Source organism: Choloepus didactylus, chromosome 1 (genome assembly GCF_015220235.1).
Source record: "Choloepus didactylus isolate mChoDid1 chromosome 1, mChoDid1.pri, whole genome shotgun sequence".
Taxonomy (NCBI): Eukaryota; Metazoa; Chordata; class Mammalia; order Pilosa; family Megalonychidae; genus Choloepus; species Choloepus didactylus.
This window is the reverse complement of record NC_051307.1, coordinates 89,308,855-89,323,722: the sequence shown is the minus strand read 5'-3', so window position 1 is coordinate 89,323,722 and position 14,868 is coordinate 89,308,855. Positions and strand designations below refer to the sequence as shown.

General features: G+C 40.5%; 1 pseudogene; it reads right to left on the bottom strand.

Annotated features, from left to right (window-relative positions):
- Nucleotides 1-4,626: 4,626 nt before the first annotated feature.
- LOC119518168 overlaps nucleotides 4,627-14,868 on the bottom strand; it is a 36,864-nt pseudogene continuing 26,622 nt past the window's right edge.

The window sequence follows — 14,868 nt, the reverse complement described above, 5'->3', positions numbered from 1 at the left end:
AAGTTCTGAAAGCAGCAAGAGAAAAGCAATTCACCACATACAAAGGAAACAACATAAGACTAAGTTGTGACTACTCAGCGGCCACCATGGAGGCAAGAAAGTAGTGGTATGACATATTTAAAATTCTGAGAGAGAAAAATTTCCAACCAAGAATACTTTATCCAGCAAAGCTCTCCTTCAAATTTGAGGGAGAGCTTAAATTTTTCACAGACAAACAAATGCTGAGAGATTTTCCTAATGAAAGACATGCCCTACTTCAGATACTAAAAGGAGCCCTACCAATAGAGAAACAAAGAAAGGAGAGAGAGACAGAATTTTAACAGACATTTGTAGAACATTACATCCTAGGGCACCTGGACACACATTCTTCTCTAGTGAACACAGAACTTTCTCCAGAATAGACCATATGCTGGGACATAAAACAAGCCTCAATAAATTAAAAAAAAATTGAATTTATTCAAAGTGCATTCTCTGACCACAATGGAATACAAATAGAAGTCAATAACCTTCAGAGACTTAGAGAATTCACAAACACCTGGAGGTTAAAAATGAGGGGGAGATGAAAACATTCCCAGATAATCAGAAGCTGAGGGACTTCATGGCCAGTAGATCAGTCCTGTAAGAAATGCTAAAGGGAATTGTGCAGGCTGAAAAGAAGGGATACTAAACAATTGACTGAAACCACATGAAGAAATAAAGATTTCCAGTAAAGATCACATGGTAAATATAAATTCCAACACTACTGTATTTCTGATTTGTAACTCCACTATTTACTTCCTACAGGATCTGAAATACATAAACTGTAATGATAAAGCACTGGTTTTGGACTCAATGTAAAATATGTAATTTTTGACAAGAACTATGTAAAGGTGGGGGAATGGAGGAGTAAAGGAACATAGTTTATGTGTCCTGTGGAAGTTAAGTTGGTATCAAAGAAAAACAAGATTGTTATAGATTTAAGATGTTAAATTTATGCCCCACAGTAAACACAAAGTAAGTATCAGAGAATATGACCGTAGAGACGAAAAGTAGAGTATGGGTTATGAGAAGTGGGGGAAGGGGCAATGGGGAGTTAAATGAGTGTAGGGTCTCTGTTTGGGGTGAAGGGAAATTTCTAGTAATGATGGTGGGAAGGTGATAGCATTGCAACATTCTAAATGCGATCAATCCCACTAATGAAAGGCTAGGAAGGGGTTGAATGGGAAGATTTAGGCTGTATATATGTTTCCACAATAAAAAAAAAAAGTCTAAATAGATAATGACAATTAAATGCCAAGGATGATCCTGGATGGGATCTGAGGATGGAGGAGAGGAGGCTCAAAGGGACACAGTTGGGACATGAGGAAAAAAAAAAGGAAATTTAGAATGTAAGCTTTGTATCGATGTTGAATTTTTTGAACTTCTTAGCTGCGCTTAATGTGATTGTATAAAAGAATGTTCTTGTTCATGGGAAATGTATATGTGAATTATACTGTTTGTTCAAGGATGTGTGCAGCTAGCTCTCATATGTTCAGAAGACAGAGCAATAAGTGATGGATGATAGGGAGGGAGAGAGGAAGGGAAAGAAAGAAATGGTGATGTGACAGGAAGTTAAAGTTGGTGGATTGGGGTATCGGGGGAGGTGGTCAGGATATGCTAGAGTTCTGTGTATGGGGTTTGTATTGTTTTTGTAAGTTTGAATTTATTTCAAAATAAAATTAAAAAAATAAAAACTAAATCTTCACTTAAAATTATCTAAGTGAAGGTTTTTCTTTACAAAAGTATCCACTATTTAAATACTACACAGCAGTAAGAAGGAATGAGGTCATGAAACATGTGACAACATGGATGAACCTTGAAGACATAATGCTGACTGAAATAAGCCAGACACAAAAGGAGAGATATTTTATGTTACCACTAATGTGAACTCTGAAAAATGTAAATTAAGTGTCTTGTAATTTAGAATATAGGGGACCTAGAGATAGTCAGAAGCTAATGAAGGGGGAATGATAATCTAATATGTACAGATATGAAAATGAGGGTGATCTTAGTGGTATGGGAATGGTCAGGTGTGACTATGGTTCGTTAATGGGATTATAAGTATCACTGATGTACTGAAGGAGAACATGTCTTTAATTGGTTGTTTAAAGGCATGTAACCCACAGAGTAGAACCACAAACCTAAATAAGTGTTAGCATGATACACTTATAAGGTATGACATTGTTGCAAAGGGTTAACAACAGAGTGGCATGGAAAAACTACCCACTATGTATTAATGACTATATTTAATAGGAATATCTCACCAACTCTACACTAATACCAGGGATGAATAATTAGCAGTTGATAGGTCTTCGGTGTATTATGTTGTGATAATTGTTTAAAGTTGAGAGTGATAATGATTGTACAACTAAGTGAAGATAATGTAAGAAAGTGACCATTTATCTTGGGCTAGAATATATATTAAGTAAAGTCAGGAACCCACTACTTAATAAATCAAGTCCTCAACTTGAGGCCTCCTCTTGTGAAATTTAGGGTTGTATATAGGATGCTGAGCCTTCCTATAATTTTGCCTAAGAGGCACCTCCAGGGAGCCTCTTTTGTTGTTCAGATATGGCCTTTATCTCTCTAAGTCCAACTGACAAATGAATTCATTAACCGCCCCCTCCCCCATGAGGGACATGACTCCTGGGGGAATAAATCTCCCTGGTGATGTGGGACATGATACCCAGGAATGAGCCTGGCCCTGGCAGCAAGGGATTGAAAATGCCTACTTGACCAAAAGGGGGGAAAAAAAGAAAGGCAACAAGCTGAAGTCACAGTTACTGAGAGATCCCAAATAGAGTGCAGATCCTATCCTGGAGGTTTCTCTTATGCAAGCTCCAACTAGACATCCCAAATGGCCACATACCATGCCATGCCCATACAAAAAGTAGTCCTCAAATACCTAGGTCTCTACCTGAGATTCTGTAAAAGATTCACTAAGTTTTATCTCTCAGAAACTTAAATCCACCAGAATGTTCTTATACCAGACAAGTCCTAAAACCCAGAGGCAACAGCCTCTTTAAGATCAACTATAAGATGCAGGGCCACATCATGGAAATCATCCAATCAGAGTTACCACCCACAGTTGGGTGGGTCGCATCTCCATGGAAACACTCAAAGAATTACAATCTAATCAACACTAATACATCTGCCCACACAAGATTACATCAAAGATAATGGCGTTTTGGGGGACATAATACATTCAAACCAGCACAATTGTTATGCACTACAGTTCCACAGTTTCAGTTTTTTCCTTATTATGCAATGCAAGGTATATACAGAAAGGTGAAGACCTTCCAGGCACAATTCAATGAGCAGCTATAGAGCAAATCCCAAAGGATTTTATAGGCTACAGTTCCACCATGTCATTTACCTTCTTCCAGCCATTCCAACAACCCAGCATCCAAAAATATATATATAATTATATAAACTTTCAGTGTTCATAGACTTTTGTTAAATCTTATCTTATTTGTTGCTACCCCTTCCTCTCACTTAATCTCTTTCTCCATCTTCAGGGGTGTCTAGACAGTGACCACCCTAACTTGGTCATATTGAAAGAGGTTGTCGACAGTATAGGGATGATTTCCATGATGTGGCCCCGCCCATTCAGCATGGTCCTTGATTAGTTCACTGGAGCACTATAGAAGCTCAGACAGAAGGAGCGAGCTTGCTACAGCCAAGAGGGACACTTGGAAGAAAGCACAGGAGCTAAGAGAGAAGCTGCAGCTCACAGAGACATTTTGAAGATGGCCTTTGAAAGCAGACTTTTGCTCCAGAGAAGCTAAGAGAGGACAAATACCCCAAGAGCAACTAAGAGTGGTATTTTTGAGGAACTGCAGCCTAGAGAGGAATGTCCTCGGAGAAAGCCATTTTGATACCAGAACTATGGAGCAGGTGCCAGCCACACGCCTTCCCAGCTAACAGAGGTTTTCCAGATGCCATTGGCCATCCTCCAGTGAAGGTACCTGATTGTTGATGCATTACCTTGGGCACTTTATGGCCTTAAGACTATAACTGTGTAACCAAATAAACCCCCTTTTATACAAGCCAATCCTTTTTGGATGTTTTGCATCCCAGCAGCATTAGCAAACCAGAATAGCAATTTTTGAAATTACCTCTATGCCTGCTTGTTGAGCTGTACATCAAGAGATGACACCTTTCTGTATATGTTTTATTTTACAATAATGGAAATGGCTGAAGTTGTGGAACTGTGACCCATGACATTCTTTGAAATTTGCTCTCTAACTGCTTGTGAAATTGTGCTTTGAAAGGTATCACTGTTAGGTATGCATGTTAAAGTTCACAATAAAAAAATGAAATAAAAATTAAAAAGTATCCACTATTTAATCCCAACCCCCCTCAACTGACTCAAACCATTATATATATATATATATATATACACACACACACATACAAATATAAGAAAATACAGCAACATGGAGACAGCAGCCTTACAATCTCAAAGACTGTTAGAGCAGTTCAGATCAATAAATCACAAGTTATTTGGCATTTTGCATTATTTGTTGATGTCTATGGACCAGTTCTTGATTGAAAACAGCTCCCCTTGGAGATAAATTTTATAAGATTCATATATAATGTGCTAAGTTGTTGAATTGTAATCTGACTAAATATATAAAGAAATTATTTATTTTATTATTTCCATTTCTGCATCATCATCGCTGTCATCATCATCTTTGGCTCTGAAATGCATTTTCCTGAACTCTCGTCTGTTCACTGAAGAACAAGATGAAGACACTGGTGGAAGATCCTGCATGAGCTTGACATTTCCAGAGAATCGGCTTACTGGCATTGGCTGATTGCTGTCATCATCTTGAAATTTGCTGTTGTCCATCTGAAGTGGTGGCTTCTGGACTTTACCTCTGATGCTGACTCATCCTGCACTGTGGAGCTTCTCTCAGATGCTTCTGCACTGGCTTTGTGTTTTGGCAGGGACAGGCTGTCTCCAATCTTTTATGAGCAACCGTCATTCACAACTCTGTGATGATTGAGGGGAAGGCCTTCGCCCTCATGTGGCTGGGGAAGGTGGGAGGGGGGGAACCAACTTCATTTCCCAGAAACAATACTGGGCTTCCCACAAACTCCAGAGGCCTCAGGTGTGATTTTAAGCAAGGAAGTGTTAGATCCCAGAAGAAGAAACTAACATGTAGAAGGAGTTTCTAACTCAGGGGCCCCGCAGCTTATCTCACAGAAAACAGGTGCCCCATAAACTAAAGAATGCGGCTGTTCAAAGCTAGTCAAGGCTGTGTCAGTCACAGCAGCGCCTCCAAGGCGGGTAAGGCAAGGTCAGAATACCCGTAAAATAAACAGCCAAAAAGGCCTGCTCTCCCTAGCTAGATAAGGCAGCTGCTTTTCTAAAAAGAATATTGTCTCAGAATTCTAGCAACCAATCAGCCCAGAACTAGACGGGCACTCACCCAATCGAGGCACAGAACATCACAGCAGACACCCTACCCAACGTGGGTTCCTTTTTTCATTAAAAAATGCTGCTCTCAGATAAAGAGCAGGAGCTGTTATCTTTTTCTTCTTTTCTGCTGGCTCCCACCTGCTTTCTTCCTCTAATAAATCTTACACTTTATACTTAAACTCTGACTCGCTGCGTTGTATGAATAATTGAACGGCTCCGAACCTAACAGGAAGCACTATCACTTTCAGTTACTAGTTTCTGTAACTGATTTGACAAGGCTATCTTTGTCATATTTGAACTTCTTGGATGTTTGCCTCTCAGTGGCTTTGTGTGATTAGGAAGTCAGACACACTGTCTTGGCAGACTTGGGGACGTCCGCTTCCTGGGCCACCCGGCTGCCGAGCAAATTTCTGCCTCTCAGGCTGCTGAAAAGCTTTCTCCACTTGCGAGCTTCCGGCTTCTCCTGAGCGTGAGCGGCGCCTCCACCGCCGCCGCCTCCTGGGTCGCCAAGAACCCTGTGCCTGGCCTAACGCTCTGAGAAGCGACATGGCAGCAGGCACTTCAGAGACTTTTAATTAAAGGATTGCAGTTCGAGTTAGGAATTTTCTCAATAAACACCAGTATTGATTTACTTTATTTCCTGAGTGTAACTAACATTCTACCCAGGCGAGTAGGTTGGGGAATCTGCCTGAGTGGAAGTTAGGGTTTTGTAAGGGCCCCTTTATAAACCTATTCTAGACAACAACTAACTTAGGGGCCACTAGGACTTGTGCAAAACAGAAGGCCCAGTTTTTCCATTTCAGGATCACAAAGACCCATCTTATTATACTGGCTCCGCAGGAAGTCATACGCCTTTTTGTGGCCACGGTCAGGTCATCCCTCATCTTTTGGACCCTGTAAGTCTAGTCTCTTGCTCCTGATGTTCTGAAGAGACAGTATAGAATGTTCCTGGGTGTGTGTGTGTGCGCGCGTGCATGTTTGTGTATGTGTGTATAGCAGGGCTGGCAGGGAAGTAATATTCGTTAGCATAATTGGTAGGTGTGTTCTGGGTTGACTAAAAACAAATCACACATTTCATTTCCATGTCTATCCAGTCTCCTGAATGAACTCACTAAAATCCTCATTAGAAATCCTCCTAGGTTGAAATGTTGTTTGGGAATGAGAAAAGGCTTTTTGGTCATGTGAGCAACAAAACTGAGCAATGGTGACGAGGTGGAATTATAAAATTTCACTTGGATTGTTCACTTCATATTACATGAAAATTTTGCTAATAATAATTTTGCCCTAGTCTATCTTTGAGCAAATATTATGTCCCTGTATATTTTTTTTTAATCATCATTTTATTGAGATATATTCACATACCACGCAGTCATACAAAACAAATTGTACTTTCGATTGTTTACAGTACCATTACATAGTTGTACATTCATCACCTAAATCAATCCCTGACACCTTCATTAGCACACACACAAAAATAACAAGAATAATAATTAGAGTGAAAAAGAGCAATTGAAGTAAAAAAGAACACTGGGTACCTTTGTCTGTTTGTTTCCTTCCCCTACTTTTCTACACATCCATCCATAAACTAGACAAAGTGGAGTTTGGTCCTTATGGCTTTCCCAATCCCATTGTCACCCCTCATAAGCTACATTTTTATACAACTGTCTTCGAGATTCATGGGTTCTGGGTTGTAGTTTAATAGTTTCAGGTATCCACCACCAGCTACCCCAATTCTTTAGAACCTAAAAAAGGTTGTCTAAAGTGTGCGTAAGAGTGCCCACCAGAGTGATCTCTCGGCTCGTTTTGGAATCTCTCTGCCACTGAAGCTTATTTCATTTCCTTTCACATCCCCCTTTTGGTCAAGAAGATGTTCTCCATCCCACGATGCCGGGTCTACATTCCTCCCCGGGAGTCATATTCCACGTTGCCAGGGAGATTCACTTCCCTGGGTGTCTGATCCCACGTAGGGGGGAGGGCAGTGATTTCACCTTTCAAGTTGGCTTAGCCAGAGAGAGAGGGCCACATCTGAGCAACAAAGAGGCATTCAGGAGGAGACTCTTAGGCACAAATACAGGGAGGCCTAGCCTCTCCTTTGCAGCAACCGTCTTCCCAAGGATAAAACTTATGGTAGAGGGCTCAACCCATCAAACCACCAGTCCCCTATGTCTGTGGTCATGTTAGCAACCATGGAGGTGGGGCAGGCGAACACCCCTGCATTCTCCACAGGCTCCTCAAGGGGGCACTACATCTTTTTTTTTTTTTCCTTGTTTGTCTTTTTTCTTTTTTCTTTTTAACTTTCCCTTCTTTTTTAAATCAACTGTATGAAAAAAAAAGTTAAAAAGAAAACAACATACAATAAAAGAACATTTCAAAGAGACCATAACAAGGGAGTAAGAAAAAGACAACTAACCTAAGATAACTGCTTAACTTCCAACATGTTCCTACTTTACCCCAAGAAAGTTACATAATATAGCAACATTTCAGTGAACTTGTTCCTACTACATCCATCAGAAATTAACAGACCATAGTCATTTCTGGGCATCCCCAGAACGTTAAATAGCTTATCTGTTCTTCTTGGATTATTGTTCCCCCTTCCTTAATTGCTCTCTACTGCTAGTTCCCCTACATTCTACATTATAAACCAGTTGTTTTACATTTTTCAAAGTTCACATTAGTGGTAGCATATAATATTTCTCTTTTTGTGCCTGGCTTATTTCGCTCAGCATTATGTCTTCAAGGTTCATCCATGTTGTCATATGTTTCACCAGATCGTTCCTTCTTACTGCCGCGTAGTATTCCATCGTGTGTATACACCACATTTTATTTATCCACTCATCTGTTGAAGGACATTTGGGTTGTTTCCATCTCTTGGCAATTGTGAATAATGCTGCTATGAACATTGGCGTGCAGATATCTGTTCGTGTCACTGCTTTCCGATCTTCCGGGTATATACCGAGAAGTGCAATCGCTGGATCGAATGGTAGCTCTATATCTAGTTTTCTAAGGAACCGCCAGACTGACTTCCAGAGTGGCTGAACCATTATACAGTCCCACCAACAATGAATAAGAGTCCCAGTTTCTCCACATCCCCTCCAGCATTTGTAGTTTCCTGTTTGTTTAATGGCAGCCATTCTAACCGGTGTTAGATGGTATCTCATTGTGGTCTTAATTTGCATCTCTCTAATAGCTAGTGAAGCTGAACATTTTTTCATGTGTTTCTTGGCCATTTGTATTTCCTCTTCAGAGAACTGTCTTTTCATATCTTTTGCCCATTTTATAATTGGGCTGTCTGTACTATTGTCATTGAGTTGTAGGATTTCTTTGTATATGCAAGATATCAGTCTTTTGTCAGATACATGGTTTCCAAAAATTTTTTCCCATTGAGTTGGCTGCCTCTTTACCTTTTTGAGAAATTCCTTTGAGGTGCAGAAACTTCTAAGCTTGAGGAGTTCCCATTTATCTATTTTCTCTTTTGTTGCTTGTGCTTTGGGTGTAAAGTCTAGGAAGTGGCCTCCTAATACAAGGTCTTGAAGATGTTTTCCTACATTATCTTCTAGGAGTTTTATGGTACTTTCTTTTATATTGAGATCTTTGGTCCATTTTGAGTTAATTTTTGTGTAGGGGGTGAGGTAGGGGTCCTCTTTCATTCTTTTGGATATGGATATCCAACTCTCCCAGCCCCATTTGTTGAAAAGACCATTATGACTCAGTTCGGTGACTTTGGGGGCCTTATCAAAGATCAGTCGGCCATAGATCTGAGGGTCTATCTCTGAATTCTCAATTCAATTCCATTGATCTATATGTCTATCTTTGTGCCAGTACCATGCTGTTTTGGCAACTGTGGCTTTATAATAAGCTTCAAAGTCAGGGAGTGTAAGTCCTCCCACTTCGTTTTTCTTTTTTAGAGTGTCTTTAGCAATTCGAGGCATCTTCCCTTTCCAAATAAATTTGATAACTAGCTTTTCCAAGTCTGCAAAGTAGGTTGTTGGAATTTTGATTGGGATTGCATTGAATCTGTAGATGAGTTTGGGTAGAATTGACATCTTAATGACATTTAGCCTTCCTATCCATGAACATGGAATATTTTTCCATCTTTTAAGGTCCCCTTCTATTTCTTTTAGTAGAGTTATGTAGTTTTCTTTGTATAGGTCTTTTACATCTTTGGTTAAGTTTATTCCTAGGTACTTGATTTTTTTAGTTGCTATTGAAAATGGTATCTTTTTCTTGAGTGTCTCTTCAGTTTGTTCATTTCTAGCATATAGAAACATTACTGACTTATGTGCATTAACCTTGTATCCCGCTACTTTGCTAAATTTGTTTATTAGCTCTAGTAGGTGTATCGTCGATTTCTCAGGGTTTTCTAGATATAAGATCATATCATCTGCAAACAATGACAGTTTTACTTCTTCTTTTCCAATTTGGATGCCTTTTATTTCTTTGTCTTGCCGGATTGCCCTGGCTAGCACTTCCAGCACGATGTTGAATAACAGTGGTGACAGCGGGCATCCTTGTCTTGTTCCTGATCTTAGAGGGAAGGCTTTCAGTCTCTCACCATTGAGTACTATGCTGGCTGTGGGTTTTTCATATATGCTCTTTATCATGTTGAGGAAGTTTCCTTCAATTCCTACCTTTTGAAGTGTTTTTATCAAAAACGGATGTTGGATTTTGTCAAATGCTTTTTCAGCATCTATTGAGATGATCAATTGATTTTTCCCTTTCGAGTTTTTAATGTGTTGTAATACATTGATTGTTTTTCTTATGTTGAACCATCCTTGCATGCCTGGAATGAACCCCACTTGGTCACGGTGTATGATTTTTTTAATGTGTCTTTGGATTCGATTTGCAAGTATTTTGTTGAGGATTTTTGCATCTATATTCATTAGGGAGATTGGCCGGTAGTTTTCCTTTTTTGTAGCATCTTTGCCTGGTTTTGGTATTAGATTGATGTTAGCTTCATAAAATGAGTTAGGTAGTGTTCCAATTTTTTCAATGTTTTCAAAGAGTTTGAGTAAGATTGGTGTCAGTTCTTTCTGGAAAGTTTGGTAGAATTCCCCTGTGAAGCCATCTGGCCCTGGGCATTTATTTGTGGGAAGATTTTTGATGACTGATTGGATCTCTTTGCTTGTGATGGGTTGGTTGAGGTCTTCTATTTCTTCTCTGGTCAGTCTAGGTTGTTCATATGTTTCCAGGAAATTGTCCATTTCTTCTCCATTATCCAGTTTGTTGCCATACAGTTGTTCATAATATCCTCTTATAATTTTTTTAATTTCTTCAGGATCTGCAGTTATGTCACCTTTTTCATTCATTATTTTGTTTATATGGGTCTTCTCTCTTTTTGATTTTGTCAGTCTAGCTAGGGGCTTGTCAATCTTGTTGATCTTCTCAAAGAACCAACTTTTGGTGATATTTATCCTCTCTATTGTTTTTTTGTTCTCTATGTCATTTATTTCTGCTTTAATCCTTGTTATTTCTTTTCTTCTACTTGGTTTAGGATTGGTTTGCTGTTCATTTTCTAGCTTCTTCAGTTGATCCATTAGTTCTTTGATTTTGGCTCTTTCTTCCTTTTTAATATATGCGTTTAGTGCTATAAATTTCCCCCTTAGCACTGCTTTTGCTGCATCCCATAGGTTTTGGTATGCTGTGTTCTCATTTTCATTCGTCTCTATATATTTAGCAATTTCTCTTGCTATTTCTTCTTTAACCCACTGATTGTTTAGGAGTGTGTTGTTTAACCTCCAGGTATTTGTGAATTTTCTAAGTCTCTGATGGTTATTGACTTCTAATTGTATTCCATTGTGGTCAGAGAATGTGCTTTGAATAATTTCAATCTTTTTAAATTTATTGAGGCTTGTTTTATGTCCCAGCATATGATCTATTCTGGAGAAAGTTCCGTGAGCACTAGAAAAGTATGTGTATCCTGGTGATTTGGGATGTAATGTCCTGTAGATGTCTGTTAAATCTAATTCATTTATCAGATTGTTTAGGTTTTCAATTTCCTTATTGGTCTTCTGTCTGGTTGATCTATCTATAGGAGAGAGTGATGTGTTGAAGTCTCCCACAATTATTGTGGAAACATCAATTGCTTCCTTTAGTTTTGCCAGTGTTTCTCTCATGTATTTTGTGGCACCTTGATTGGGTGCATAGACATTTACGATTGTTATTTCTTCTTGCTGAATTGCCCCTTTTATTAGTATGTAGTGGCCTTCTTTGTCTCTCAAAACATCCCTGCATTTGAAGTCTATTTTATCTGAGATTAATATTGCTACACCTGCTTTCTTTTGGTTGTAGCTTGCATGAAATATTTTTTTCCATCCTTTCACTTTCAGTTTCTTTGTGTCCCTGTGTCTAAGATGAGTCTCTTGTATGCAACATATTGATGGTTCATTTTTTTTGATCCATTCTGCGAATCTATATCTTTTAATTGGGGAGTTTAATCCATTTACATTCAACGTTAAAACCGTGAAGGCATTTCTTGAATCGGCCATCTTATCCTTTGGTTTATGTTTGCCATATTTTTCCCTCTCTCTATTAATATCCTTTATTGTACCCATACCGAATCTCTTTAGTACTGAACCTTTCTCCAAGTCTCTCTGTCCTTTCTTTGTTTCTCTGTGTGTAGGGCTCCCTTGAGTATCTCCAGTAGGGCAGGTCTCTTGTTAGCAAATTCTCTCAGCATTTCTTTGTCTGTGAAAAATTTAAGGTCTCCCTCAAATTTGAAGGAGAGCTTTGCTGGATAAAGTATTCTTGGCTGGAAATTCCTCTCACTCAGAATTTTAAATATATCGTGCCACTGCCTTCTCGCCTCCATGGTGGCTGCTGAGTAGTCACTACTTAGTCTTATGCTGTTTCCTTTGTATGTGGTGAATTGCTTTTCTCTTGCTGCTTTCAGAACTTGCTCCTTCTCTTCTATGTTTGACAGTGTGATCAGTATATGTCTCGGAGTGGGTTTTTTTGGATTTATTCTATTCGGAGTTCGCTGAGCATTTATGATTTGTGTATTTATGTTGTTTAGAAGATTTGGGAAGTTTTCCCCAACAATTTCTTTGAATACCCTTCCTAGACCTTTACCCTTTTCTTCCCCTTCTGGGACACCAATGAGTCTTATATTCGGACGTTTCATATCATCTATCATATCCCTGAGGTCCATTTCGAGTTTTTCAATTTTTTTCCCCATTCTTTCTTTTATGCTTTCATTTTCCATTCTGTCATCTTCCAGGTCACTGATTCGTTGTTCAACTTCCTCTAGTCTTGTACTATGAGTGTCCAGAATCTTTTTAATTTGGTCAACAGTTTCTTTAATTTCCAAAAGATCATCCATTTTTTTATTTAGTCTTGCAATGTCTTCTTTATGCTCTTCTAGGGTCTTCTTGATTTCCTTCATATCCCGTACTATGGTCTCATTGTTCATCTTTAGTTCTTTGAGTAGCTGCTCTAGGTGCTGTGTCTCTTCTGGTCTTTTGGTTTGGGTGCTTGGGCTTGGGTTATCCATATCGTCTGGTTTTTTCATATGCTTTATAATTTTCTGTTGTTTTTGGCCTCGTGGCATTTGCTGAACTTGATAGGGTTCTTTTAGGGTTTGTAGACCTATTGAAGTCCTTATCTCTAATTTATCAGATCTACAGCTTCGTGGAGTACACTTTCTCTAACTAACCAGCAGGTGGCGTCCACGAGCCACCTGTTCTCCACAAGCCAGTTCTCCCCTGCTTAGCCTTTTTGGTGAGTGGGGGAGTGAGTCTTGTGGGGCCCAATTGGTGTACCAAGCTTGCGTGTGTAGTTGGTGTTGCCTGCCCTGTATGTGGGGCGTGTTTCTGGGCAGTCGGGGAGGGGGGGTGGCCCTAACAATCAAATCTCCCTGATGATCCTAGAGTTTTAAAGCTGCTGCAATAGTCTAATCCTTCAGTTCAGTCCTGCCACAATTTGTCTCTACCACTGACCCACAAGTCTTTGGTATTGGCGTATGGCTCCTGAGACTTGCAAGTGGGCCCCTCTTCCAGGCTGTGCACCCGGGTCCTCTGTTGAGGGATGACTGTGCTATGTCACAGGTGAGTGCCGTCCCCCCAGGGCAGTTCTGGGCTGCTGGGCTGTGTAGGGAGGCTCCCAGTCTGCTCAAATGATGGCTGAATGGGGCTTTGTTAATTCACACTGCTCCCCCTTCCCAGCTCTGGGACATTCAGCTGAGGTTGCAGGGAAGGCTAATGTCCACGCCCAGTTTTGTGGTGTATGCCTGTTATTTGAAGCACTTCCGTCACACTGGGTTGTCTGGGGCAGCTCTGGGCTATTGGCCTGGCGATGGGCAGGAGTGTTTCCTGTCCACCAGGATGGTGGCTGTGAGCGGACACCCCCCTTTTCTTGGGAAGTTGTGTTGTTTAGTGAATTTTCTCAGCCACTGGATTATTGCCTTTTGTCTCAGAGCTCTCTTAGTTCTGCTCTTGACTTGACGTGCCCAAATTGCAATTCTTTGAAGCTTTCTGTATTGGGCTTCTTAGAGTAATTGTTTTAGAAAAAGAAAAAAAGGATTTAAAAAAACAAAACAAAACAAAACAAAACAAAACAAAAAAAAAACGGCCCTCCTCAGAGATCTAATGGGTTATTGAAATGCTAATAGACAAAGCAACCAGGGCCATTAAGGAAAGGTGCACAGGGCAGAGAGATCAGCTTTGCTTCGGGATTTGCATATGCGCCTCAAGGCCTGAGCTCCGCCCTTCCCCTTTCTGTGTTCACCAGAACTCCAAAAATCCTCTGCTTTTATTTTGGAGTTTTTCGTGTTGTTTTTTTTCTATACCTGTCTCCTCTCTGCTGGGCTGGCTGCTCTCAGAGTCTCTGGTGTCTGGTCTCAGTCTATCTATGGTTGGAGTTTGAATCAGTAGAATGAGTTTCCAATAAGAGCAGCCACTGCAGTTCTCCCTTCTCCTTCCTGGATCTGACAGCCCCTTCTCCCCCGGGACTGAGCCTGGCAGGGAGGGGCGCGGGTCCCCTGGCCGCAAAAACTTACAGATTTCGCTGATCTCAGCAGTTCCACGTTTTCATGAGTGTTGTATGAAGTATGCCCAAAGACAGATTGCTCTGTGGTGTCCAGTCCACGCAGTTCCTGGCTTTTTACCTACTTTCCTCATTCTACGAATCCAGTATCACTCTAATACCAAAGCCAGAAGAAGATATGGGTGCTTCTAGCTGGGCCCGAACAACACGTCCGAGTCCCACGGGCTCACCTTCAGGTGGCGGCGCTGAGTCCTGGGGGCGGTGGAAGGATGACCTGAGGGCCCCGGGCCGCCACCGGCTACACCACAGGCGCCGCGGGTCACACCCGGTGTCAGGGAGAGAAGCAGCCGCCACCGCCACGGCCAGCTCAGAATTGTATATTTTTATATTCACTAGAAATAAAAAGAAAAAACTAAGAAAAGTTTTGGGGTAAATATTATCCC